The following is a 12,292-nucleotide window of genomic DNA, read 5'->3' on the forward strand; positions in this document are numbered from 1 at the left end:
GCATTGATGACAAGAATTCAACAACGCGCCCTGTCCTTGAAGGACTTCCACAAGGATCGGTCATATCTCCAGTGCTGTTTAATTTAAACATTAACGACCTCCCGACGGTGCCACATGTTACTGCCAGTTTCTATGCCGGCGCCACAGCGCTCCTGACTGCAGGCACCAGAATGGACCACCTCGTCACACGGATGCAGCGCCAACTAGATTTAGTGGACCAATGGACCCACAGGAACGAAATAACGGTAAATGCAGAGAAAACCAAAGTTATTGTCTTCACACGCCGGAGACCCATCATCAATGAACGCCTACGGATATCAGACCAGCCACTCCCCTGGGCAACAACTGTAAAATACCTGGGAGTGCATCTGGACGCCAAACTGTTGTATAGTCATCACATTATGGAGAAGAAGACGTCTGGTCTCAAAATGCTGGGAGCTCTCCTCCCATTTCTGAAGAGCTCGTACCTCAGCCATCGCACGAAACTCCAGTTGTGTCATGCCACAGTAGAACCATCTATTTTGTATGGATCGACCTCTTGGGGTACTACGTGTGCCACTAACTACAAGAAGTTACGGGTTGTACAAAGCAGATGCCTACGATGGGTCACTGGAGCCCAATGGTGGATCCGGAATCACGATATTCATTGAGCCTTAAGCGAATCTTACCTCTCAGACAAGGTCAAGGAGAGGGCACGAACCTTATTTCGGAAGTTGGACACGATACGCGACAGTACACCACAACTCACCACAGTAGGCTAAAAAAAAAAAAATCAGATGGCTCTGAGCACTATGGGACTTAACTGCTGAGGTCATCAGTCCCCTAGAACTACTTAAACCTAACTAACCTAAGGACATCACACACAGCCATGCCAGAGGCAGGATTCGAACCTGCGACCGTAGCGGTCGCGCGGTTCCAGACTGTAGCGCCTAGAACCGCTCGGCCACTCCGGCCGGCACAGTAGGTACGGTACGACCCTTACGCAACCACAAATATAAAGTACCAAAGGCGATAGTATTTGAGCCTCCGTAAATGTTATCCCTACGTAATTCTCCATAATTTAAGGACGTAAAGTCCTTTAGCACTTCTACACACATTTTTTCAAACACACACCAAAAGCAAGGAGTTAAAGGACCTTTCTATGTTCCAAACTAAAGCTGAAAGAAGAATAAATAAATAAAGCGAAAATTTTTACCCTTTCCATTCCATACAGAAGTAAAAAAAATGAACGAAGTTGATCAGACTTCAGCACCACCACCAGACACACACACACGTAAAAAAGGTTTATCCAGCTTCTCCGGTAGTGATTCTCTAGCAGAAGGAGATTCTTAGTGATTGGTAATTCATCGTTTTATAGCTTTATAACTTTATGTATTTTCTTTAATGCATGTAGCCCACTAATTAAAGCTTTGTATACGACTTGTAGGTTTGAAGAAGACCACAGTAGTGGTCGAAACCGGTTACCAAACTAAATAAATTGTGATCGACACTGTTTTTAATAGTAAATACACTCCTGGAAATGGAAAAAAGAACACATTGACACCGGTGTGTTAGACCCACCATACTTGCTCCGGACACTGCGAGAGGGCTGTACAAGCAATGATCACACGCACGGCACAGCGGACACACCAGGAACCGCGGTATTGGCCGTCGAATGGCGCTAGCTGCGCAGCATTTGTGCACCGCCGCCGTCAATGTCAGCCAGTTTGCCGTGGCATACGGAGCTCCATCGCAGTCTTTAACACTGGTAGCAAGCCGCGACAGCGTGGACGTGAACCGTATGTGCAGTTGACGGACTTTGAGCGAGGGCGTATAGTGGGCATGCGGGAGGCCGGGTGGACGTACCGCCGAATTGCTCAACACGTGGGGGGTGAGGTCTCCACAGTACATCGATGTTGTCGCCAGTGGTCGGCGGAAGGTGCACATGCCCGTCGACCTGGGGCCGGACCGCAGCGACGCACGGATGCACGCCAAGACCGTAGGATCCTACGCAGTGCCGTAGGGGACCGCACCGCCACTTCCCAGCAAATTAGGGACACTGTTGCTCCTGGGGTATCGGCGAGGACCATTCGCAACCGTCTCCATGAAGCTGGGCTACGGTCCCGCACACCGCTAGGCCGTCTTCCGCTCACGCCCCAACATCGTGCAGACCGCCTGCAGTGGTGTCGCGACAGGCGTGAATGGAGGGACGAATGGAGACGTGTCGTCTTCAGCGATGAGAGTCGGTTCTGCCTCGGTGCCAATGATGGTCGTATGCGTGTTTGGCGCCTTGCAGGTGAGCGCCACAGTCAGGACTGCATACGACCGAGGCACACAGGGCCAACACCCGGCATCATGGTGTGGGGAGCAATCTCCTACACTGGCCGTACACCACTAGTGATCGTCGAGGGGACACTGAATAGTGCACGGTACATCCAAACCGTCATCGAACCCATCGTTCTACCATTCCTAGACCGGCAAGGGAACTTGCTGTTCCAACAGGACAATGCACGTCCGCATGTATCCCGTGCCACCCAATGTGCTCTAGAAGGTGTAAGTCAACTACCCTGGCCAGCAAGATCTCCGGATCTGTCCCCCATTGAGCATGTTTGGGACTGGATGAAGCGTCGTCTCACGCGGTCTGCACGTCCAGCACGAACGCTGGTCCAACTGAGGCGCCAGGTGGAAATGGCATGGCAAGCCGTTCCACAGGACTACATCCAGCATCTCTACGATCGTCTCCATGGGAGAATAGCAGCCTGCATTGCTGCGAAAGGTGGATATACACTGTACTAGTGCCGACATTGTGCATGCTCTGTTGCCTGTGTCTATGTGCCTATGGTTGTGTCAGTGTGATCATGTGATGTATCTGACCCCAGGAATGTGTCAATAAAGTTTCCCCTTCCTGGGACAATGAATTCACGGTGTTCTTATTTCAATTTCCAGGAGTGTAGAAGTGTTGAGAGATTGCCACTCTCGCTGCTGGGGCGTGCCGAGTCGAAGGAGCCACAGCTGCCCGTACTGAGGCACGCGGGCGCTTGTAATGCACGGCGCGCACAGGGGGCGCCCAGGCGGGCCTGCTTCACGGCGCGGCCCCCCTTTGATGACGAGCATAACGACGGCCGGTCCTGATTTAGCGCTCGCGGTCGAGGCCAGCGCCTCGCCGCCGCCTTAATGTGTCTGGGAGAGCTAAACACAGGGGCCACGCCGCAGCTGCCGGTTCCAGGGGGCGCGCTTGTCACTCTACATCTGGCCGCGAAGAACTTTTTCTTTTTTAATCAGTTTATTGACTGGTTTAATGCCGTCCGCCAGAAACTCCTCTCCTGTTCCTAAATCTTCATCTCAGGTCAGCACTTGCATCCAGCATCCGCAATTATTCGCTGGATGTATTCCAATCTCTTCCTCTAGACTTCTCACCATCTACAGCTACCTCTCATACCGCGCAGGTCATTCCGCGATACCTCAAAACACACCATCCTGTCCCTTCTTGTCACTATTTTCCTTAAGTTCGTTCCTTGGCCAATGTCCGTGGAACATCCTCATCCCTTTTCAATCCCCTTAATTTCCAACATCGTTCTACAATACCACATCTAAAATACCGGGTGATCAAAAAGTCAGTATAAATTTGGAAACTGAATAAATCACGGAATAATGTAGATAGGGAGGTACAAATTGCTACATGTCCTTGACTGACATGGGGTTTTATCAGAACCAAAAAAATACAAACGTTCAAAAAATGTCCGACAGATGGCGCTTCATCTGATCAGAATAGAAATAATTAGCAAAACAAAGTAAGACAAAACAAAGACGACGTTCTTTACAGGAAATGCTCAATATGTCTACCATCATTCCTCAACAATAGCTGTAGTCGAGGAATAATGTTGTGAGCAGCACTGTAATGCATGTCCGGAGTTATGGTGAGGCATTGGCGTCGGATGTTGTCTTTCAGCATCCCTAGAGATGTCGATCGATCATGCTACACTTACGACTTCAGGTAACCCCAAAGCCAATAATCGCATGGACTGAGGTCTGGGGACCTGGGAGGCTAAGCATGACGCAAGTGGCGGCTGAGCACACGATCATCACCAAACGACGCGCGCAAGAGATCTTTCACGGGTCTAGCAATATTTTTTTTTGTTCTAATAAAACCCCATGTCATTCCAAGCATGTGTGTCAATTTTTGCCTCTCTGTCTACATTATTCCGTGGTTTATTAAGTTTTCAAATTTATACTGACTTTTTGATCACCCAGTACTTCGGTTATCCTCCTTTTTGGTCCTCCCACAGTCCATAATTCAGTATCACACAATGCTGTGCTCCATACGTACATTCTCAGCAATTTCTTCCTCAAATTAACGCCTATTTTGATACTAGTAAATTTCTCTTGGCTAGGAATGGCCATTTTGCCAGTGTAAGTCTGTTTTTTTATGTTCTCTTTGCTCCATCCATAAGAGATTATTTTGATGTCTAACTAGCACAATTTCTTAACTTCCTCTACTTCGTGATCAATTCTGATTTCTCAGATTTCTGGATTTCTGGATCTCCTCATTACTTTCGTCTTTCTTCTCGTTATTTGTTGTGGCTGTGCCCGCCAATAATGTTTTGTGGTTCCTCACTGGATGACAAGATGGTGGTATGATAGGTAGGTGGCCGCTTTCCTCTCATTACAACATAAAATGCACACGTGGTTAAAATACACTTTATTACAGGAACAGAATACGGCGCTGGGGTCGGCAACACCTTTATAAGACAAGAAGTGTCTGGCGCAGCTGTCAGATCGGTTACTGCTGCTACAATGGCAGGTTATCAAGATTTAAGTTTGAACGTGTTGTTATTTCGGCGCACGAGTGATGGGTCACAGCATCTCCGAGGTAGCGATGAAATGGGGATTTTCTCGTACGAACCTTTCACGAATGTACCGTGAATAACAGGAATCAAGGAAAACGTCAAATCTCCGACACCGCTGCGGCCCGAAAAAGTTCAGGAACGGGACCAACGACGACTCAAGAGAATCGTTCAACGTGACAGAAGTGCAGCCTTTCACAAATTGGTGCAGATTTCAATGCTGGGTCATCAACAAGTGTCAGCGTGCGAACCATTCAACGAGACATCATCGATATGGGCTTTCGAAATCGACGGCCTACTCGTGCACCCTTGATGACTGCAGGACCCAAAGCTTTACGCCTCGCCTGGGCCCGTCAGTACCGACATTCGACGGTTGATGTCTCGAAACATGTTGCCTGGTCCCACAAGTCTCGTTTCAAATTGTAACGAGCGAATGGATGTGTACGAATATGGACACAACCTCATAAGCTGGTGGAGGCTCTGTAATGGTGTGGGGCATGTGCAGTTGGTGTAGGGCGTGTACAGTTGGAGTGATATGGGACTGCTGACGACATAGATACGGTCCTCATAGGTGACACGTACATATGCATCCTGTCTGATCACCTGCATCCATTCACGTCCATTGTGGATTCCGATGGAATTGGGCAATTCCAGCAGGACAATGCGAGACCCCTCCACGTACAGAATTGCTACAGAACGGCTTCAGTAACACTCTTCTGAGTTTCCCTGCAGGGTTCATGGTGTGAATTCCCTCCAGCACTACTTCACTCATTAGTCGAGTCCATTCAGTGTAAAAGACAAATTCAACATCCACTCTCAATCACTCATTTATACAGATGACAAAGGGAGAAAGGAAATTTGGGAGCACAACTCAGGTAATGTAGATAGGATTAGGTGCTTACTGGAAAAATTGATACTTTAATGTAATTGTGTACTATTAAATGGGGACAAACACGAAATACAAAACTAAATTACAAATGATTGAGTGTGACAGTTAAATAGTACGAAACAAATTTAACAGAGACGCCTCAAAGGTCCTGTTCATTTTTTCTGTAGGATTAATAGTTTACGTGTAGCAAGAGAGAGAATATGAAAATTTCGCGCTAGTTTATGAAGACCAGATGCAACATTGTGGGTTGCATAAAACTACATCAGTGGGGGCAGCGGCATCACCCCATATAGTTCCATTAAAAGTAAAGAAAAAAGAACGAAGTCGGTCTCATAATTCAGCCCCTCTAAGTGTTGAAAGTTACATACGTACGTCATGAAATTCACCATTTGTCCACTATAACGTAGAGAAAATTACACCTCTACATGTATACACCTTCTGGAGGTATCTGTAGTGTATCTTCGCTGCTGTACTCTGTGAAAGATACTTTGTGAGTGTCGCTAGTTTTAAATCGAGCAGACAGCGCTCTGTGTGGGACCCGAGAGGTTTTTACGCCTTTGCTCTCCCGAGGAATTTCTCGTATGGGATCCTTTTTAATAAATCAAACACTGAACTCCATTCGAAACTTGGTGCGAATTTAGTCATATGATATCGTCGCGAGACTGCACTTCAATCGTCCCATTCTGATAACGCCCCCAGTGAGTAGCTTTCAAGTAACATCGAAAGAACTGTTTAATTCTTATAATATGTTTCAAAAAAAGTACCGAGTTATAGCCAGCAGCATGCTTATTGTCATTTCGTGCCGTTATTTGATATTCAAATGTTTGGCAAAAGCGGGTGATGAAATACAGGAGTATTATTCTGACAACAACCCATGTTTTCCAAAAGCGCGACTGAGGCCTTTTCAGAATGTACCGTTTCCGTCTTGTTCTTCAGAAATATCTCGAGATATCGCAGAGACTTGGTGAAGATCCAGCAATGAAGTCACCTTGGAAGTGCGACAGATTTCAAACACTGCAGTACAAATACACTCCTGGAAATGGAAAAAAGAACACATTGACACCGGTGTGTCAGACCCACCATAATTGCTCCGGACACTGCGAGAGGGCTGTACAAGCAATGATCACACGCACGGCACAGCGGACACACCAGGAACCGCGGTGTTGGCCGTCGAATGGCGCTAGCTGCGCAGCATTTGTGCACCGCCGCCGTCAGTGTCAGCCAGTTTGCCGTGGCATACGGAGCTCCATCGCAGTCTTTAACACTGGTAGCATGCCGCGACAGCGTGGACGTGAACCGTATGTGCAGTTGACGGACTTTGAGCGAGGGCGTATAGTGGGCATGCGGGAGGCCGGGTGGACGTACCGCCGAATTGCTCAACACGTGGGGCGTGAGGTCTCCACAGTACATCGATGTTGTCGCCAGTGGTCGGCGCAAGGTGCACGTGCCCGTCGACCTGGGACCGGACCGCAGCGACGCACGGATGCACGCCAAGACCGTAGGATCCTACGCAGTGCCGTAGGGGACCGCACCGCCACTTCCCAACAAATTAGGGACACTGTTGCTCCTGGGGTATCGGCGAGGACCATTCGCAACCGTCTCCATGAAGCTGGGCTACGGTCCCGCACACCGTTAGGCCGTCTTCCGCTCACGCCCCAACATCGTGCAGCCCGCCTCCAGTGGTGTCGCGACAGGCGTGAATGGAGGGACGAATGGAGACGTGTCGTCTTCAGCGATGAGAGTCGCATCTGCCTTGGTGCCAATGATGGTCGTAAGCGTGTTTGGCGCCGTGCAGGTGAGCGCCACAATCAGGACTGCATACGATCGAGGCACACAGGGCCAACACCCGGCATCATGGTGTGGGGAGCGATCTCCTACACTGGCCGTACACCACTGGTGATCGTCGAGGGGACACTGAATAGTGCACGGTACATCAAAACCGTCATCGAACCCATCGTTCTACCATTCCTAGACCGGCAAGGGAACTTGCTGTTCCAACAGGACAATGCACGTCCGCATGTATCCCGTGCCATCCTACGTGCTCTAGAAGGTGTAAGTCAACTACCCTGGCCAGCAAGATCTCCGGATCTGTCCCCCATTGAGCAGGTTTGGGACTGGATGAAGCGTCGTCTCACGCGGTCTGCACCTCCAGCACGAACGCTGGTCCAACTGAGGCGCCAGGTGGAAATGGCATGGCAAGCCGTTCCACAGGACTACATCCAGCATCTCTACGATCGTCTCCATGGGAGAATAGCAACCTGCATTGGTGCGGAATGTGGATATACACTGTACTAGTGCCGACATTGTGCATGCTCTGTTGCCTGTGTCTATGTGCCTGTGGTTCTGTCAGTGTGATCATGTGATGTATCTGACCCCAGGAATGTGTCAATAAAGTTTCCCCTTCCTGGGACAATGAATTCACGGTGTTCTTATTTCAATTTCCAGGAGTGTAATAACTGTCGGGCAGTTCTCGGTCAACACGTTTCGTGTGCAAGTGATGACACTATTTGGACGCCTAGTAATTCAGGTGGCACGCCCCAGGACGCTGTGGAATCGAGAAGGGATCTGCTTAGCAGAAGGGGCTGCACGTGTGTGACACGTGCGCAGTGCTCCAGATAGCGATCTCGCCCGCTGAATAGACGTGGGGAGGCGTCCGGCGACCGGAAAATGCGGCCCAGTCAACTCGGCTCAAGCCCTCAGAGTTCAGGGGGGATGATGAGTCAATTAGAGCGGCAGGGGGCAGGCTGTAAGGGCAATACAGGTCCCGCCACGGGGAAAATCCAACTGGAAAATGTTGTGGGGAAGGCTGACCAAAGACTGCGATTTATTGGCAGAACGTTTAGAAGTTGCAACAGGTTTAGTAAAGAGACTGCGTACACTACACTTCACCGTCCTATATTACTGTGAGGTGAAGGATCCTTACTAGATCCGATTGACGAGGGACATCAGAAAAGTTCAAAGAAGGGCTTGTGGAAAATTTGATGCTAAATCACAGTAAGACTCAGTTTTTACAGTTTCTAACTCACAATTCAACATGAACTGATATTTTGATCAGACAGAATGGGCATATTATAAGCGAGACGGAACAGTTCCTAGGCGTTCGGATAGATAGTAAGCTGTTGTGTAAAGCCCATGTTCAGGATCTTGTTCAGAAACTAAATGCTGCTTTATTTACCATTAGAAAAGTATCTGAAATAAGTGACATTTCGACACGTACTCTACTTCGCATATTTTCATACACTTATGTCGTATGGTATTATTTTTTGGGGTAATGCTTCTGATTCAAAAAGTGTATTTTTGGCTCAAAAACGGGCTGTTCGAGCTACATGTGGTGTAAGTTCGAGAACCTCTTGTCGACCCCTATTCAATAGTCTGGGAATTCTGACATTGCCCTCACAGTATATATTTTCTTTAATGTCGTTTGTTGTTAGCAATACTAGCTTATTCCCAAGAGTTAGCAGCTTTCACTCAGTTAATACTAGGCAGAAATCAAATCTGCATGTGGAATGCACTTCCTTGACTCTTGTGCAGAAAGGAGTGCACTATTCTGCTGCATCCATTTTCAATAAGCTGCCACAAGAACTCAAAAATCTTAGCAGTAGCCTAAACGCTTTTAAGTCTAAACTGAAGAGTTTCCTCATGGCTCACTCCTTCTATTCTGTCGAGGAGCTCCTGGAAGAGCTGAATAATTAAGCAAATTCCAGTGTTACATTGTTTATTTTCTTTATTTAAACTTACGAATTGTCGCCTGAATACGTTTCTTGTATTTCATTTTATCTGTTTCTACTATCGTGTTACAATTTCATGTATTGACTCGTTCCATGACCATGGAGACTTCTCCTTGATTTGGTCCCACGGAACAATAAATAAATAAATAAGTAAATGAAATAAGGGGAGTCCGTTTTGTATTACCCCGAAGTAGGCAAGAGTGTGTCACGGATATGATATGCGAGTTGGGGCGGCAATCATTGTAACATAAGGCGTTTTCCGCTGCGGTGAGATGTTTTCACGAAATTTAAATCACTATCTTTGTTTTCTGAATGCTAAAATATTTTGTTGATGCCTACCTACATAGAGAGAAAACATCATCATAATAAAATAACAGAAATAAGAGCTCGAACTGAAAGATTTAAGTGTTCGATTTTCCCTCGCGCTGTTCGATAGCGAAGCGTTAGCGAAATAGTTCGAAGGTGTTGCTATCAACTCTTCGAATGAAAGCACTAATGTAACGATTGAATTCACGACATTCAGAGATTTATGGCTCCCCTTTTCGTTTATTTCGAGAGATGCATATGAGGCCTGAAGATGGCACTGTGATTTCCTGAAACTGGTAGCATTCAAAATAAAATAACATCTTCAGTTACCCGGCTGTTGGTGAATTTCATTGACATTGACACTGAAAATTGCCGCGCGGAGTGGTCGCGTGGTTTGAGGCGGCAACTGCATCTACATCTGACGGTGTGTGGCGGAGGGTACCTTGAGTACCTCTATCGGTTCTCCCTCCTATTCCAGTCTCTTATTGTTCGTGGAAAGAAGGATTGTCGGTATGCCTCTGTGTGGGTTCTAATCTCTCTGATTTTATCCTCATAGTCTCTTCGCGAGATATACGTAGGAGGGAACAATATACTGCTTGACTCCTCGGTGAAGGTATGTTCTCGAAACTTCAACAGAAGCCCGTACCGAGCTACTGAGCGTCTCTCCTGCAGAGTCTTCCACTGGAGTTTATCTATCATCTCCGTAACGCTTTCGCGATTACTAAATTATCCTGTAACGAAGCGCGCTGCTCTCCGTTGGATCTTCTCTGTATCTTCTATCAACCCTATCTGGTACGGATCCCACACTGGTGAGCAATATTCGTCCGCAGCTCGTGGTCGTGCGGTAGCGTTCTCGCTTCCCACGCCCGGGTTCCCGGGTTCGATTCCCGGCGGGGTCAGGGATTTTCTCTGCCTCGTGATGACTGGGTGCTGTGTGACGTCCTTAGGTTAGTTAGGTTTAAGTAGTTCTAAATTCTAGGGGACTGATGACCATAGATGTTAAGTCCCATAGTGCTCAGAGCCATTTGAGCAATATTCAAGCAGTGGGCGAACAAGTGTACTGTAACCTACTTCCTTTGTTTTCGGATTGCATTTGCTTAGGATTCTTCAAAGGAATCTCAGTCTGGCATTTGCTTTACCGACGATCAACTTTATATGGTCATTCCATTTTAAATCACTCCTAATGCCTATTCCCAGATAATTTATTGAATTAACTGTTTCCAGTTGCTGACCTGCTATATTGTATCTACATGGTAAGGGATCTTTCTTTCTATGTGTTCGCAGCACATTACACTTGTCTACATTGCGATTCAATTGCCATTCCCTGCACCATGCGTCCATTCGCTGCAGATCCTCCTGCATTTCAGTACAATTTTGTATTGTTACAACCTCTCGATATACGACAGCATCATCCGCAGAAAGCCTCAGTGAACTTCCGATGTCATCCACAAGGTCACGGATTGCGCGGTCGCTCCCGCCGGAGGTTCGAGTCCTCCCTCGGGCGTGGGTGTGTGTGTTGTTGTTAGTTTAAGTAGTGTGTAACTCTAGGGACCGATGACCACAGCAGTTTGGTGCCTTAGGAATTCACACACATTTGAACATTTTTTTTAAATTGACAATTCTGTAATGAGGGTTGGCCGCCCAATCCCACCATGTCTGGCCGGCCGAAGTGGCCGTGCGGTTAAAGGCGCTGCAGTCTGGAACCGCAAGACCGCTACGGTCGCAGGTTCGAATCCTGCCTCGGGCATGGATGTTTGTGATGTCCTTAGGTTAGTTAGGTTTAAGTAGTTCTAAGTTCTAGGGGACTAATGACCTCAGCAGTTGAGTCCCATAGTGCTCAGAGCCATTTGAACCATTTGAACCACCACGCCTGGACGTGGTTAGCATTCTTCGAACAACAGACAAGACGTGTAGCTTCTGTGATGTTCGCGCCGAGCCATCGGGCCATCACAATCTGCCCTCGGTTAAACTCAGATAGACCGCGCGCCTTCCCCATTCTACACAAGGACAGCATGCTCACTGGTACTACACTGCTGGCCACAGTAAATGCAACACCCTGAAGGAAGCATCCGAATCAAGTGAAATTTACACCATGAGTTTGCAGCGATGAGATATGCAACTGATTAGAGTTTCAGCGCAGACGCACATCACGCGCGCCTGTGGCGCCACCTCATAGCGCCATTTAAGGCTTGGCGATTTCGACGAGTGTACGTTCGGCACGTGTGTTTACCTTGTGGTTGTTTCACAAGACGATCAGTTATGCCTCGTACACAACAGCGAACATCTTTTGATCAAAACTTCCTGGCAGATTAAAACTGTGTGCCCGACCGAGACTCGAAGCCCGCGAAAGGCAAAGGTCCCGAGTTCGAGTGTCGGTCGGGCACACAGTTTTAATCTGCCAGGAAGTTTCATATCAGCGCACACTCCGCTGCAGAGTGAAAATCTCATTCTGGAAACATCCCCCAGGCTGTGGCTAAGCCATGTCTCCGCAGTATCCTTTCTTTCAGGAGTGCTCGTTCTGCAAGTTTCGCAGGATAACTTCTGTA

This window comes from Schistocerca cancellata, chromosome 12 (genome assembly GCF_023864275.1).
Source record: "Schistocerca cancellata isolate TAMUIC-IGC-003103 chromosome 12, iqSchCanc2.1, whole genome shotgun sequence".
NCBI classification, from domain to species: Eukaryota; Metazoa; Arthropoda; class Insecta; order Orthoptera; family Acrididae; genus Schistocerca; species Schistocerca cancellata.